The sequence below is a fragment of the Octopus sinensis genome, linkage group LG9, assembly GCF_006345805.1.
Source record: "Octopus sinensis linkage group LG9, ASM634580v1, whole genome shotgun sequence".
NCBI classification, from domain to species: Eukaryota; Metazoa; Mollusca; class Cephalopoda; order Octopoda; family Octopodidae; genus Octopus; species Octopus sinensis.
In genome coordinates, this window is record NC_043005.1 from 84,485,970 (window position 1) to 84,502,973 (window position 17,004).

At 36.9% G+C, this 17,004-nt stretch overlaps 1 protein-coding gene across 1 annotated transcript in view; it reads right to left on the reverse strand.

The window, feature by feature from the left end:
• The window catches only part of LOC115215914 (heparan sulfate glucosamine 3-O-sulfotransferase 5-like), a 507,987-nt gene that overhangs the window by 408,090 nt on the left and 82,893 nt on the right, over positions 1–17,004 (reverse strand). Inside the window, exon 2 of the mRNA XM_029785263.2 lies at positions 14,031–14,075. The gene's annotated coding sequence lies outside the window, so the exon portion shown is untranslated. The remainder of the gene's footprint in view (positions 1–14,030; positions 14,076–17,004) is intronic.

The window sequence follows — 17,004 nt, forward strand, 5'->3', positions numbered from 1 at the left end:
AGTCTTGTTAGTTATATAATAGATGATACATCAATATAAACACATATAAAATATACATATACATGAATATAGATTCATGAGCATACTCAAATATAGAAAGGTACCAATACGGGGACCAACAGAATAATCACCAGAATGATTCAGGCTTTCATGATCTTTTGCAATATATATATCTAAACCACACACACACATACACACATCCACACACACACATATATGTATGAGAGAGAGAGAGGGAGGGATAGAGAGTAAAAAAAAGGAAGAACTAACAGACAGCCAATGTCTTATTATGCGGTAAAAGAAAGTAAAAACTGGACAATTCCAGTATTGGTAATTAAACCATCTATAAATAATTCTATTTAATTACCCTGAGGTAGGATGTGGTGTAGATATAACTGCAAACAAAATGGTACAGCTCTCATCACCACCACCACCACCACCACCACTCTCACCATCTTCATCCTCAGTATTATTGCTGTTGTTATCAGGTGGTGGTGGTGGTAGTGGTGGTGGTGGTGGAGACCGTGTATCAATGTTGTCTCTGTTAGTGCCATTCTTGTCATTAGAATGAAGTTCGAATTCCCCACCCCTGCCACCACCAACACTGTTAACATCACAAACATCATCATCATTATCATCATTGCAAAAACTGGTGCTCTTATTGATTGCACTTATACGTGTACATATATTAGAGTTTTATGAGTGTTGTATATAAATGTGTGAATATATACATGCAAGTAAATATATATATATATACATATATGGGTGTATGTAGATGAGTATATATATATATATATATATATATATATACCCATACACACATATATGTATAAATATAGAGACAGAGAGTGAGAGAGAGAGGGGGAGATACTTATAGATATAATACCTATGTGCAGATATATGTGTATGTTATGTATATGTATGTGCATGTGTGTGTGTATGTATATGTGTACACATACATGCACACATATATACATAGAGAGAGAAAGAGTGTGCCAGTAACTCTTTGGAATAGAGCAATGTACTCACACAAATCTACATACAAATGTATGCTTGTGTATTTGTGTGTGTGTGTGTGAGTATGTGTGTGTGTGTGTGTGTATGTATATATACACAAATAGATTTGCAAGTGTGTATGCTTGGCTGCCCTATGATGTGCGCATATGTGTGTGCAAGTGCATGTAAGTACTTGCACACACACATGCAAACACAACCACAGGCATACATTCCCCCATATCCACCCACACCCCTGGACCTATTCCAGACCTGAGTCAGCAAACAAAAACAACAAACCACACACAATCAGACATTAGCATTAATGGTGAAGATTGTATTAAATCTCTAATTGGTTGTTCATTAAGAAAAGAACACAACCTATTTGAGATTTATGTACATACAGCATGTCAATGACACAATGTCATTGACAAGATGTCATATGACGGTGTTGTCATGTGACATACATATATACAAGCTGCAAGGGTGGCTGTGTGGTAAGTAGCTTGCTTACCTCACTACAGAAGAATTCGCGTTTTTATACGCTGATTGGAAATCACGTTGTTCGATGTGAAATATTGAAAAATTGAAGCATGGCTACAGGTAAGGCATTTGTTATTTTTGATGGCTTAGTGGAGTCCATTTGTTCGTAATTAATAATTTTCGATGAGCAAGGGTCTCCACTGAGTTCCAGACATTTGCCTGCCTGTGGTTCTGCATAAAGACTCACTTTGCAGAGGGAATTGTGTTTTTGGGAGGCATATTCCCTCCGCAAAAAATTTTGTTTGTGAAAATTGTCTTTTTCTTGACTGTGTTCATGCCCGGGAGCTACCATTGGATTTAGCAGTCAGGCAAGGAGTGCAAAGACGGCAAAGAATTTAATTTTTGTGCTGCGACGGAAAACTGTGAATTGTGGATTACCCGAGAAGAAGAATTTTGGTGCCAGTTGAACTGTCTTCCTTCATTCATTTCTTTCTCTCGTCTGTCTTTCTGTTCTTTCTTTGTGTTTTATTATTGACTTTTATTTGAGCATTTTTGGACCTTTTTTGTTTTTGGAACATTTTATTTTTATTTTATTTTTGGAAAAAAATGGCAACAAAGAATACTGCTTTGGAGTGGCGAATTGTCGCCCCCCCCCCCAAAGACTGGCTCAAAAATTATACTGAGAGAACGGTGCTGTTAAGGACCTACTCTAGAGTCCTTGAAACCGTTGCTGAGTTCTCTGAGTCTGAGATTAAGGCAAGTTGGCAGAGTACCTGCCAACTTTTAGATTTATTCATAGGGGAGCAAAGTATGGAACTGTGTGTGTACCTTTTGACACCCCTACGGTGGCACAAAAGTTTGCGTGCCATACGGTGGGCGAAAATTAACGAGAGCTTGGGTGTGTGGGCTGCCACCCAGAATTGAGCCCGAGTGGATAGAAGAGACTATCCGCTGTGGTCTGGGTGGCAGTAACAAGTGACTGAAACAAATAAAAGAATAACAGAATATATGTCTTCCATTTTGTTTATTTTTCACTTGCTTCAATCATTGGATTGCAGCCATGCTGGAGTACCATCTTGAAGGGTTTTAGTTGAAAAAATTCACCCAAGTTCTTGATTTTTTTTTTAAAGTTAGTATGTATTTTCTCATTTGCTTTCACTGTGCCACGAAATTGTGAGGATGCAAACAGACTAACACCAGTTGTCAAGTAGTATGGGGACAAGCACAAAGATGCACACACATATATATACTTTTATATATATACATATATATATATATAGACGGGGGTTTTGTCCTTGTGTAACCTGTCCTGTATTTGGTTTTCGTTTTCCGTTTTCTTGTTTTTTGTTTTTTGGCTTTTTCTGTTTCTACGTCTTATTGTGATGTCCTGTACTTCCGTATAATTATTATATATGCATGTATATATACATGTAGATGTAGGTACGTACATATATGTTTGTATGTATGCATATATTTTTATTTATCTCCTTATTGTCTGACAGCGCCCCGCATCAGTTTCGTTCCGATTCGTCGTTTCGATCCACTTCTTGGTCCCCTTTTTTTATATTAATATTATTATATTGAAGATGCGGTACTCTCTCCCTTTGCTTTAACCTCTTCAATCTTTCTCCCTCCCCCTCCTCCTCTCTCTTCGCCGCGTGTCCCCCTCCTCCTTCCCTCTTCCTTGCCTATAAAACAAAATTCCTTTACACGTGGTTACCACTATTGAAAAGACTGCCTCCACGCGCTGCTACTACACTTTCGTCCTTGCCAGCAAAAAGGCTTCTTCGTTCGTCCCTTGTGTGGTTAATTTCCTGTATAGTATTCTTGTTATTTTCTCGTTTTGTAACTAATTGTACTTTTTGTACATGTATTTTTATTTTTGCAGTTTTATTGTTTGTCTATGCCAGAAAAAAGGCTTTTTCGTTCGTCCTCTTGTGTTTGTTTTTGTACTTGTATTTTAATTTTGCAGTCTTATTGTTACGTCTTGTTTGTGTTCGTACTCATTGTGCCCCGCTGCTTGAAATTTTATTTTAATTCTCTCGCAGGAAGGCCTATTGGATTAGTGTTCTGTTATGCCTTCGAAACATGCCTGACTCCTCTAGCGACAGCTGATGACGGGGGTTTTGTCCTTGTGTAACCTGTCCTGTATTTGGTTTTCGTTTTCCGTTTTCTTGTTTTTTGTTTTTTGGCTTTTTCTGTTTCTACGTCTTATTGTGATGTCCTGTACTTCCGTATAATTATTTATATATGCATGTATATATACATGTAGATGTAGGTACGTACATATATGTTTGTATGTATGCATATATTTTTATTTATCTCCTATATATATATATATATATATGTATATACACCAAATTCACTCACAAGGCATTGGTCAGCCTGTGGCTATAGTAAAGGACTGAGGTATCACACATGAATACCTTGGGCAAGTATCTTCAAGCTGTTTCATAAACTTGTGAGTTATATAAAAGATATCACAAGTATATAAAATATACATATAAATATATGTGTGCATACACCCATATGTACAAGTCTGCAGAGAAGTCAACTAATTGACAAAGCTTCAGAATGATTCATGGTAGTCCATATATATTTTAGACAATCGGATTCCCCTGGTCCATACCAGTTGTGAGGAGGAGCCTGGCTGTGTGTACCAGCACAATGGCAAGCCTGAAGCTGTGTTGATCCATGGTACCCCATATGATACCATGCACTGCCAGACGATGACCAGACATGCCTGGAGGCACTGAGTACCGACGTGAGAGAGGGCTGTGTGTGGGTCCAGTGGCATCTGCCGTAAATGCTTTCCACTGTGCTGGGAAGGCATGGAGTAAGTGATGTGACGGAGCGCAGCACAGACTGTGCATGGAAGCTGGCACCTGTTGGCCAAAGGCACAACCACACACCAGCGTGAAACATGTTGCCCACTGCGGTGGTGGTGATGGTCGGAAAGGCGCCCAGGATGCTGAGTCCGATGCCAACACTACAGCCCCGAACTGTTTCATGTGGTTTGCTACCAAAAGGGTTAAATTCCACCCTACCACCATTGGACGATTTAGTCAGAAATTTATTGAGATTAGATAAGAGAAAAAATGACTGGATGGTCATGGTTGAGACGCTTTTGAATATAATTCTGCTCAACTCTTTTGTTACTATATTTTTCTTGAAATATTGTCTTTGTTTCAATTTATTTTGAAAATGTTGAAGAATTTAGTAAAATAACTTTGTTATTATTAATTAAGCTGGTGTTTGGAACATTAATTAACATGAAATTTTGGTAAAAGTTTCTAATTTAGTTCACTTTGAAACAGGAAGTTTGTGGCATAAAATCAGGGATGGTCTCAGTTGAGTTGGTATAAAAAGAAAAAAAAAAAGCTAATGCTAGTTGGTACCTTTCTGTTCTCCATTCCGAATGTGTGGTCTCGACATTTGAGCTGCCAGTGTACAATTTCAAAGATCACATCATTTAAAACTTTGCAGGCCATTTAGTCCTTACTTGACTCTGCAATCTTGACTCTCAGTACATGCATATGTAAACATGCAGTAGCATCTTAGTATTTTGAAGTATTTCAAAATGCAATTATCAAAATAAATATTAAAAAACAAACAAAAACACAACCTAACACAAAAATGTCTTTGGTGGCTTATGTATACACTACCAATTAGAGAATCATATCCTGCAAACCTCAGCAAGAAATCAAAGAAAATTCCGACAGAAAACAAAATATTTACTGACATTTTTCAATGTTTGTATAGACGAGAATATTTGATAAACTGCTGTTTGTTTTTAGTATTAACTAAGATGTAAATTAAGTTAATGGATGAATTTTATTTTGTTGTACAAAACACGAGATTAAAAATATTAACAACAATAAACTAGCATTATACATACATACATGTGTATATACATACATATATATAATATATATAATATATATATATATATAAGTGAATTTAAGTTTCAAGCGTATTATATATCACGGTCTTGCAAAGGAAGTGGAACTGGAGCAATACACCAGCCTAAAGTTCTGAGTTATGTGATGCATTCTGCATCAAACTTCCTGTGTTTCAAACCAACAAGGAAGCCTTGACAGATTTTGTGTTTTTCAACCAATATTTTTTGTCCCGTACTCTACTTTGATCTTCCAGAAAAGAAACATGCACTCCCACCATGAAAGTATAGAGTTAGTACATATGGTATATATATATATATATATATATATATATTTCTTTATTGCCCACAGAGGCTAAACACAAGAGGGCAAAAACAAGGACAGACAAAGGGATTAAGTCGATTACATCGATCCCAGTGCATAACTGGTACATATTTCATCGACCCCGAATAGACGAAAAGCAAAGTCGACTTTGGCAGAATTTGAACTCAGAACATAACGGCAGATGAAATACCACTAAGGCATTTATACAGGAGTTGGACAAAATAATGGAAGCACCTTAAAATTTCAAACAAATTTATTTAAATATGGGGTAGGACCACCTTTGGCAATAATTACAGTATGAATTCTATGACGTATGGACTCCTACAAAATTTGAATTGTTTCCAAAGGAATTTTAGTCCATTCTTCAGCTAAAGCAGTCTCCAGTTCTTGTAGTGATGATGGTGGAGGATATCGACTCCTTACTTGTTTTTCTAAAATGCACCATAAATGTTCAATATTATTGAAATCTGGGGACTATGGCAGCCAGTAAGATGTTCAACTTCACTAGAATGTTCCTCGTGTCATTCAGTAACAACTTTAGCCCTGTAAATTGGTGTTTTATCATCCTGAAAGATGGCTTTTCCCTCTGGAAACAGTTCCACAATCATAGGATAAATTTGATCAGATAAAATGCTTAAATAGTCTTGACTTGACTGTTAGTTCTGCCATGAAGGGAAACCATTGGACTGGCAGATTTCCAAGATATAGCCCCCGCCCTCGATCAGATCATCACAGATCCTCCTCCATGTTTAACAGTTGGAAGAAGGCAGTCTGGGTCAAATGCTTCTTTTGGCTGTCTCCACATGTATACTCAGTCAGTGATCGGAAATAAGGTAAAGGATGACTTGTCCAAGAAAATAACATTTTTCCACTGCTCTAGGGACCAATTCTGTAGGTTTTTATTCCAGTCTAAATGTTTTGCAATGTTTGTTTTTGAAAGTAGTGATTTTCTGATTCCCCCCCCCCCCGTGAAATCCAGCTTTGTGCAGCTCCTGGTGAACAGTTTTTGAGAAAATTGGGTTCTCGGGGTAGTCATTAAGCTCTGCAGTAATTTTGGGAACTGTACTTTTGTGATCCTTTCTAACAATTCACGTAAGTGTCCGACAGTCCCTATCTGAAAGTTTTGGCTTTCTTCCACTGTTTTGTTTCAACGAAGAGGTTTTTTTCCCTCTTTCTCAATGGCTGTCATTACTTTTGAGACTGTACATTTCGGCTGTTTTTGTTATGCTAGCACCTGCTATATGAGCACCAACAATTTGCCATCTTGGAAAGTCCAATAAATCTATCATTTTAATTAATTTTAATTACCTTTTTCTGATGATATCTTAAAAGAAACAGCAATTTTAGCAAAACATATTAAGCAACACTGATAATACATCAATGAACCTAAAAATAAACAAGCTTTTGATGGTTTTATAGATATTTCAAAATTATGATGCTATGATGCTAGGTGTTTCCATTATTTTGTCCAATCCCTGTATATATATATATATATATATATATATATATATATATATATGACAGAAGTAAATTGACATGCCATAAAACATTGTTTTATGTTTATTATAACTTTTAATGGTTTATATCTTCTTTTAATTGACATTATCATGTTTTAGGTTCTATATGTGATTGTTTAATTATGCCACGTACAAAAGAAGCCTTGGAACTGTCTGAATTTCAAAGAGGCTGTATTGTAGATCATTCAGCAAGTGGACACAGTCAGTGTAAAATTGCAGAAAACCTTGGGATCCCACTTTCTACAGTTAATAAAGTGATTGTGGAATTCCTCAGAGAGGGGAAGGACTCCACACAACCCCCACCTAGGTCTGAGGAATATATATAGGAAGTGCTGGAAAGTTTCTGGTTTTAAGGGTATCACGAAAGGCTTGGTTGGAGGCCCAGCCTTCCAAGTTCTTTTACAGGACTTAGAAAAACTGAAGGCCCACTGCAATAAGTGTGTGAATCTGAGAGGGGAATATGTTGAATAAAATCATAATTGACTGATACTTCTGTATTTTCTTTTACCCAAAACCAGAAACTTTTCCACAGCTCTTCATACACATACGAATATGCATTTTATATCTATCCATTAGTTTATCAATCTATCTATCTATCCATCCATCCATCCATCCACCCACCCAAATACCAACCCAAACACCCATGATTGACCTTGGGTAGTATGGGGGTGGGGGAGATAGCTAAACAACAATAGCAACAGCAGCAGCAACTTCCTGTAGTTCTTGAATGTTTTAAGACCATCTTCCGACTTGGTTCAACTCTTGGTGCCATGATACCAGGAAGATGTAATTCATAGAATTTATACAAATTGGAGCAGATTTCCTTTCTGAGTTTCATCTCACACCAACATTAAGTATGTTTCACACACACACGCAGGCACACACACACACACACACACACACACACACACACACACATAGATGCTTCCCAGACACGTGCTTTTGAGTGCTGTTCCACTAAGCAATACCTAAAGAGTCTTCTACAAGAGTTCAAGGTTGACCAAAGACTTGTGAATAGATTTGGAAGATGGAAACTGAGAGAAGCCTCTCATAACTGTGTGTTTCTGGCATTCCTTTACTCATTGCCTCCCACCAAGCCTAGTATGTGCCCTCATCCTGCACCTCTCACATTAATTCTCTCTGTATCATTCTTTTACTTCCTCTCCTCCTCCTCTATATGAAGTCAAGCAAGGCTTACATACACACACATTCATGTGCACACAGACACAGTTATGAGCATACATATATGTTTACACATAACACAAGGAGACCACACACATACATGCATATAACTGCACATGAAATAAAGACTCTCCTCACACACACACACACATACATTCATGCCCACACAAAGATGCTTACAATCGCATGCATACATACACACACACGCACACATTTATATATACACACATACATATACACACACATGATCAAGCAGATTACACTCACACACTTATACACACTTACATACAAATGCACACATTTTCACACACATATACATACATATTCTCTCTCTCTCACACACACACACACACACAATCATTTACATTCACATATATTCAGACATACAGTCACACACACACACACATTCACACACATTCACATATATTCATACGTACAGTCACACATACATATATGCACGCACACATGCATACACACACACACTTTCAGATTGCCACAAGTGGAATACATCTTCTGAGAGAGAAATGGCTTTGATTCTGTTACTCAGGAGACTCTGCAGAAACGGGACGGTAAGTGGCAGAGGAGTATTTTCTGAAACTGAAACTAATAACATCCAACTCTACGATTATCATTATCACCATTGGCATCATCATCATCATCATCATAACCATCATAACCATCATAACCATCATCATCATAACCATCATCACCATCATCATCACCATCATCATCATAACCATCATCACCATCATCATCATTATCATCACCATCATCATCACCATCATCATCATCACCGTCATCATCATAACCATCATCATCATAACCATCATCATCATAACCATCATCATCCTAACCATCATCACCATAACCATCATCATCATTGTCATCACCATCATCACCACTGCTATCATCATTAACATCATCACAACTATCCCCACCCCCGCCATTACCATCATCATTACTGCTATTGATACTGCCCTCACCACTACCTTCACCAACACCACCACCATCACCGTCACTACTGTCATCATCATCACTCCATCATCATCATCAGCTCTATGATAATGGTTTCAAATTTTGGCACAAGGCCAGCAGTTTTATGGGAGGGGGTTAGGTCAATTACATTGAAACCCCTCCCCCACTGTTCAAATGATACCTATTTTATAAACCTTGAAAGGGAGAAAGGGATGAAGGCACAAGATGTGAAATTCTGGAGGAGGTGGCGGTGGGGCAGGGTGGGAGGCTAGTTGGTTACATTGACCCCTTTTGCTCAACTTGTACTTATTTCATCAAACCTGAAAAAAATGAAAGGCAAAGTCGACCTCGACAGAATTTGAACTTAGGACGTAAAGACACAATATACCACTACACATTTAGTCTGGTGTGCTAACAATTCAGCCAGCTCTCTACCTTAATAATAATGATGATGATAATAATAATAAGCAACAGCTTGGCAACATCCTACATTCATACAGGTCCAAATGGAAGTGTTAAATTGAGTGTGTCTGTGTGTGCATGTGCACGTACACACATACACACACACACACACATATATATATATATATATATATATATATATATATATGTACATGTGTATAGACATATATGTGAGTATTTGTGCACATACATGCACACACACACACATGTATGTGTGTGTGTGTGTGTGTATGCATATATGGATCAAAAGTATAATTGACCAACATAAAACCGTGTGTGTGTGGTTTAGTCAGATAAAACCATGGCAACTTTAAAGTTAGGCATGGCCATACAGGTGACGCATAAAAATATTTATCTCTCCTGACCAAAATTCTAGAATCCGAGTTGACTTTAATGGAGGAATTTAAATGATTGAATCGGTGCTGACGTTTATTGGAAGTAGAACTGAAAAGGAAGAGAATAAAATGCTTTGTGGTGCTTTGACAACAAAAACAACAGCCACTGCTGCCATTTTGTCCTTGTCATCGTTTCACCGTCATCATTTTAATGTGTGTTTTCCTAGACTTGCATGGATCGGGCAGAATTTATTGTGTTAGATTTCCTATGGCCAGACACACCTTCCTGGCACCAGCTTTCACCAGTTCCCAAGCAAGCTAATATTTCTCCATGGTCAGAGATGTTTTCACAGAAGATTGGAAATGAATGATGTTGCTTGTATGACATTGAAACTCATTTACAACGATCACAAGATATCAAGACAAAATGACACATGAACACACACACACAGACACACGTATATGTGGTTCAAAATTCTACAAAAGCCAGAGCCAGCTGAGAGAACAACAAGCAAAGCATATTAGTTTAACGCTCAAGAAGACTAGAAGAGTTTTTGATGCTTCAAGCTTATGCTCTTTTGCAGAAAGGAGACAAAAACAAATGGATATATATTATGTGTGTGTGTATGTATGTATGTATATATATACATACGAAGCCTATAGGCAAATAATGACATGCTTTATAATCAAACCAAGTAAAACTGAGTTTATTGAAAGAGGTACTTTTTGAAAATTCACCTGATGAGACACATCTACACCAATGGATACACCATAACCAGTTGTATTGTAGCTCATCCGTGAGGGATCGATGCAAGATGGATCGAAACGATTGCTGTGATTAATAAAGAATCTTGAATAAACCATTTACTGTTCCTCGCATTTGTTTTATATATATATATGTATATATATATACACACACACAGTCACGTATATATTTTATATACACTGACATATGTAATATATATATATATATAATATATATATATATATATATATATATATATATATATATAATATATATATATATATATGTATATATATATATACACACACTTGCACAGCACATATATGCACACAGACATACACATAAATAAAATGATTGATAGAAAGCTAGGTAGTTAGACAGACAAACAGACAGACAGGTAACACAAGAGAAGAAGGTAATAAACAGGTAAGTAAACATAAATTGTGATATATTTTCTAAAGTTAAAATAAAAGTTAAAATAAAAATTCAAATAAAAGTACATAGCATTAGCAAGAATTTATTGGAATAATCATGGAGTTGTATTCCTCATTTTGATGGTAATAATACCATGGAAGTATGCATTGCTTTGTGGAACATAGCATTTTGATTCCTTCTTTTAGAGATAATGGTAAAAGTGATTGTTAAGAATGGATGATGAGAAGCCGAAAGAGAAAACTACTAAGAAAGAGAATACGAAAACGAAGAATTGTGTAATAGATATTGCAGAAGATAAGATAAGAGGAATTGAAGGAGTGAAATTTTTAGGAGGAAGGGAAAGAATTTTAAAGAAAGAAATGAAAGTAAAATTTTGAAGAAAAACTGGTAAAAATATAGAGGAAACTTTTGAAAAAAGCAGAAGGTACTTAATTAGCAGCTGTCTATCTATCTTTATTCTTCTATTGCCCACTATCTCTGTCTGTCTATCTATCTATCTATCTATCTATCTATCTATCCATTTATGTATCTATCTATCCTCTAACTCTGTATGTCTGTCTCTCTATCTATCTATCGATTTATCTATCTATCTCTAGCTGTCTCCCTCCTAGATTTATCTATCTGTATGTATATATATATCCCACAAAACATTCTTTGGAATGAAAATAATAAATAATAGATATAGGAAAAAAAAATTGAAGATAAAACTGGATGGAGAATTAGACGAAAGAGAAATTTCGAGAAGAGATAAAGAGGAAGAACAAATGAAGGAAAAAACATAATGTTGAAAGACCTTCACCATGATCACTGCCATCACTACTACAACCACAACCAGCACCGCCAGGAATATCAACACCAAAAAATAGTTGAAAATAAAAGTGTAATAACAAATAAGAAGAACATCAACAACATCGAAGAGTTGCTCCAAAGATAATAAAAATAATAATAAAATAAATAAAAAATAAACAAAATGAAACGAAAATAGTAAAAAGAGACAAACAGTTTTGGAACATTATTAAAATTTGTCCATAATGTCTAGCAGAATAGACTCTTCAAAAACAAATCACCATGTTTTTGGCATCTGTCCCAATCTTTCCTTTTCAATTAACCGGTTTTTACCATCCTCTAACAAATTACAGCTATTGAGTAGATAAAAGATCTTATTTATGTCTTAGAGCTTTCTCCACTTTATTGTTGTACCTCTATGAAAAATATAGAGTCTTTTATTTTTTTGTAGCCTAATATTCTGTCTATATTATGGCTATCTGCTCGTTATAGGGTGATAGAGTGTTAGGTTGATTGCTGACTGTGTACAGCTGCTGTTAATATGGCAAACCCGCAGTGTGTGTAGTTACAGAAGAAATAGATTGATAAATCTACATTGTGCAGTTGTAGACGAGATGATTCTGCAGTATGTTGATGCAGACTAGAGAGGTGGATGGGCCTGGAAGAGGTTAGGCATGGTGCCAGTGGAACATTAAAAGCACATCTGAGTGTGGGGTGTAACCAGCCCACTTATGAGTACCCCTCGTTTATTGGAAAATAAAATTTGCTTGTGAAGACCTTTTGAGGCAAGTGAAATCAAAATCATAATCACTGACGTGGCTGATGACAGTACCACCTGATTGGCCAGTGGAATGTTAAAAGTACATCCGAGCATGGGGTGTAACCACCTGATTGGCACTCATGCCAGTGGAACATTAAAAGCACATTTGAGCATGATTGTTGCTAGGGCTGCGGCTTGGCTCCCATGCTGGTGGTATGTAAAAAGCACCATTTGAGTGTGATCATTGCCAGTGTTGCCTTACTGTTCAGTTGTTCTTGACCCTTTTTTCCCCCCATGGAGCCTTTCAGTTTCTATTTTACTCAGACCCTTATAACCACCCAATGTTTTAAAATAAAGTCTAATGACTGAAACAAGAAAAAATGATAAACTATACATTGACTTTGTATTTCTTTATTTCAACTGTTACATATGTTTCAGTAGTCAGCAACACATGACGTCACACAATAAATGCAACCAGCTGATGCACCCTATAGGGCCAGCATATTGAGCAAACACGTTGTCATACACTCATAGAGAAAATACAAGGAGGTAGGTTGGGAAACCGATTAACATATCCACAGAGTTTGTAAGGGACGGGATTAGGCATTGGGCATAGAATAAGGACTTGGGTTGCTTTTACTTGACCTTATGAGAGGGGAGGGATGAATGGAGGATATTTAGCATGTTGGCAAAATAATGAGATACAATAAATTGCTAGGGGCGAACAGTGGGGTTTAAAGTAATTCACATTAGAGCTCAAACTTGAATGGTTTAATTGTCGTATGTTGACTGCATCTAATCATATATCTATAATTTTTTCAAAGAAAATGTTGATAAGGACTTCAAAGTTTTGGCACACTTTCTTTTTATCAAACTGTGCTACATGCGGGTTCCTTTTGGCTTTTTATAGTATTTGGCAAAGACTTTATGAAGCTAACAAGAACCCAAGTAGCTCAATCTAATGAAAGTGAGCAAGCAAAAACTTTGAAGTCACTGTCTATATTTTCTCAGTAAAAGTTATCTGTATATTTTCATTTGGTTATGTTTTATTAAGAAATAGTGTTTTACAGATTTAAAGAAAGTGGAGTGGGTTATGAGGAATCAAACTGGACCCAGCACATTTCTGGTACTTACTTTGGAAGCTCAGGACTGTCATTAAAATAATATGGTTTCACTCACCTGAAAAACAGAAGGAAAGAAAAACTGTTAGAAATCAAGGTAAACAAGAAGAATATAAGAAAAAGAAAGAGAAAATAGAAAGAAATTATGAAGTAAGTAATGTAAAGAAAGATAGATTAAATACACACACACACACACACACATATATACATATATATATATATATATATATATGTGACCGCATGTGTACTGTTGGCGATTTTTTTTTCCTCCGTCTTTCCTTCTCTGGATCTTTCCTTTTCCTATGTTTCTGACGAAGAGCTCCGCTCGAAACATTAAACCCTCCTTCTTCCCTTCATTTCTGAGCATCCAATAATACTATATCTGTTCCACGTCCTCACGTTGTTGCGTTTTCTCTTTGTGTTTTCATGTTTGGATTAATTTTATATATACATATATGTGTATGTATATGTATATATATACATACATCATCATCATCATCATCATTTAGCGTCCGTTTTCCATGCTAGCATGGGTTGGACGGTTCTACTGGGGTCTGTGAAGCCAGAAGGCTTCATCAGGCCCAGTCAAATCTGGCAGTGTTTCTACGGCTGGATGCCCTTCCTAACGCCAACCACTCCGTGAGTGTAGTGGGTGCTTTTTACGTGCCACCCGCACTGGTGCCAGACAGAGCTGGCAAACGGCCACGAACGGATGGTGCTTTTTATGTGCCACCGGCACGAGGGCCAGGCGAGGCTGGCAACGGACACGAAACGGGGCAGTGCTGGCAACGGTCGCGAAACGGAAAGTTCTCTTACATGCCACCGGCACTGGTAACACATCTGCAATTTCCATTGATCGATTTCGATTCTGATCCTCACTTGCCTCAATGGGTCTTCACAAGCAGAGTTTCGACATGCCACCGGTACTGGTAGCACATCCGCAATTTCCATTGATCGATTTCGATTCTGATCCTCACTTGCCTCAACACGTCTTCACAAGTAGAGTTTTGTGTCCCAAGAAGGGAAGGTATGCATACGTAGGCTGGCTCCATCCTATGTAGAAGGCCACGGGTTGTGGACTCACTTGTCCTGCCGTATATATATATATACATCCATACATATATATACATCCATACATATATATACATATACATCCATACATATATATACATACATATACATATATATATATACATACATACACACATACATATACGACAGGCTTCTTTCAGTTTTTGTCACAAAGCTTTGGTCGGCCTGAGGCTATAACAGAAAACACTTGCCCAAGATGCCATGCAGTGGGACTGAACCCGAGACCATGTGGCTGGGAACCAAGCTACTTACCACACAGCCACTCCTGTGCCTACCACCCAACCACTCCTCAAACTTTTATAAGGAAAAGTTCGACAGTAACATCGAAGTTACAGCTTGCTTGCTTTCATTACACTGCGACAGTCTGATGAAGATAAGAAGTCAAACTTCAAAGTCACTATCAACATTCTCCATGGAAAAGTTCAATAAACATGTAGTCTACTAAAAGATCTTGAGTAATCCTTCGGTTTAATGCTAAACTGGTGTGCGTGTGTGGGGGGGGGGGGTCACTATACAAATGGTGATTTTGGTGGTGGTGGACATGTTTGTAGTGGTGACGGTGATGATAGTGTTACTGGTTGTTGCGACTGTAGTGGTAGTGGTGACTGCTGTGGTGGTGGTGGTGGTGGTGATGACTCAGATGTTGGCGGTGGGGATTGTAGTGGTCACATTGGTAGTCATGGTGATGGTAGGGATTAAAATGGTGGGGGGGGGTGTAGCGTAGAAATGGTGATAATTAATGAAGCAGCAATTAGAAATGATGACGATATTGAGAGATAATTTGATGGCGGTGGTGGCGATGGTGGGGCTGGTTTGATGTTAAGTAAAATACTAACAGTTGATGATGATGATTCTGATGATGATGATTATGATGATGATGATGGTGATGACAATAGGTGAAATAGTAATAATTTGTATTAGTGTTAGTCATAGTGGTGGTGGTGGTGGTGTTTGTGGTCATGGAGATGGTAGTAGTAGTGGTAATGGTGATAGTTTAAATGAAGCGCGACATAAGATAGTTTATGATGTATTCAACAACAATGGACCGTAAAGAAAAGTAATCGAAGCCGAGAATGTCATGAAACTGGAGAGAGTGGCGTGGGAGGGATGGGGGGAGGCATATATATATATATATACACATATATATATATACATACATATATACACATACATATATATATATACACACATACATATACATATATATATATATACACACATACATATCTATATGTGTGTGTGTATATATATATATATATATATATATACTGCTCTATAACTTAGCTTGTGCTTCTTTTTACGGATTCTTGTTTACGGACGATCTCTCTGTATATATATATGTGTGTGTTTGTGTACAATAGACAGGTAGATTGATGACTGATCATCAAATATACATACACATATAGTTATCACTCTATCTATGATATATATATATATATATATATATATATATATATAAGTATATATATCTATATATGTATGTATATATATGTGTGTGTATATATATATACATATAAATGTGTATATATATATATATATGTGTGTGTGTGTGTGTATATATATGGGTGTGTGTGTGTGTGTAAAGATATATACATACACATAAGTAGACACTTTGACACACACACACACACACATGCATACGCATATATATATATGTATGTATGTGTATATATACACACACACACGTGCACACACACACTGAGGATGATACACAGTCATACACATATTCATGATTTGATGTGGCATATATACACACACACATATGCTCACATACATACAGTGGATGATACACACACAGACACACAGTCACACACATATATAATACATATGAATTGATGACACACACCCACACACACACACACTCACACACACATAAATATAAATATAAATATATG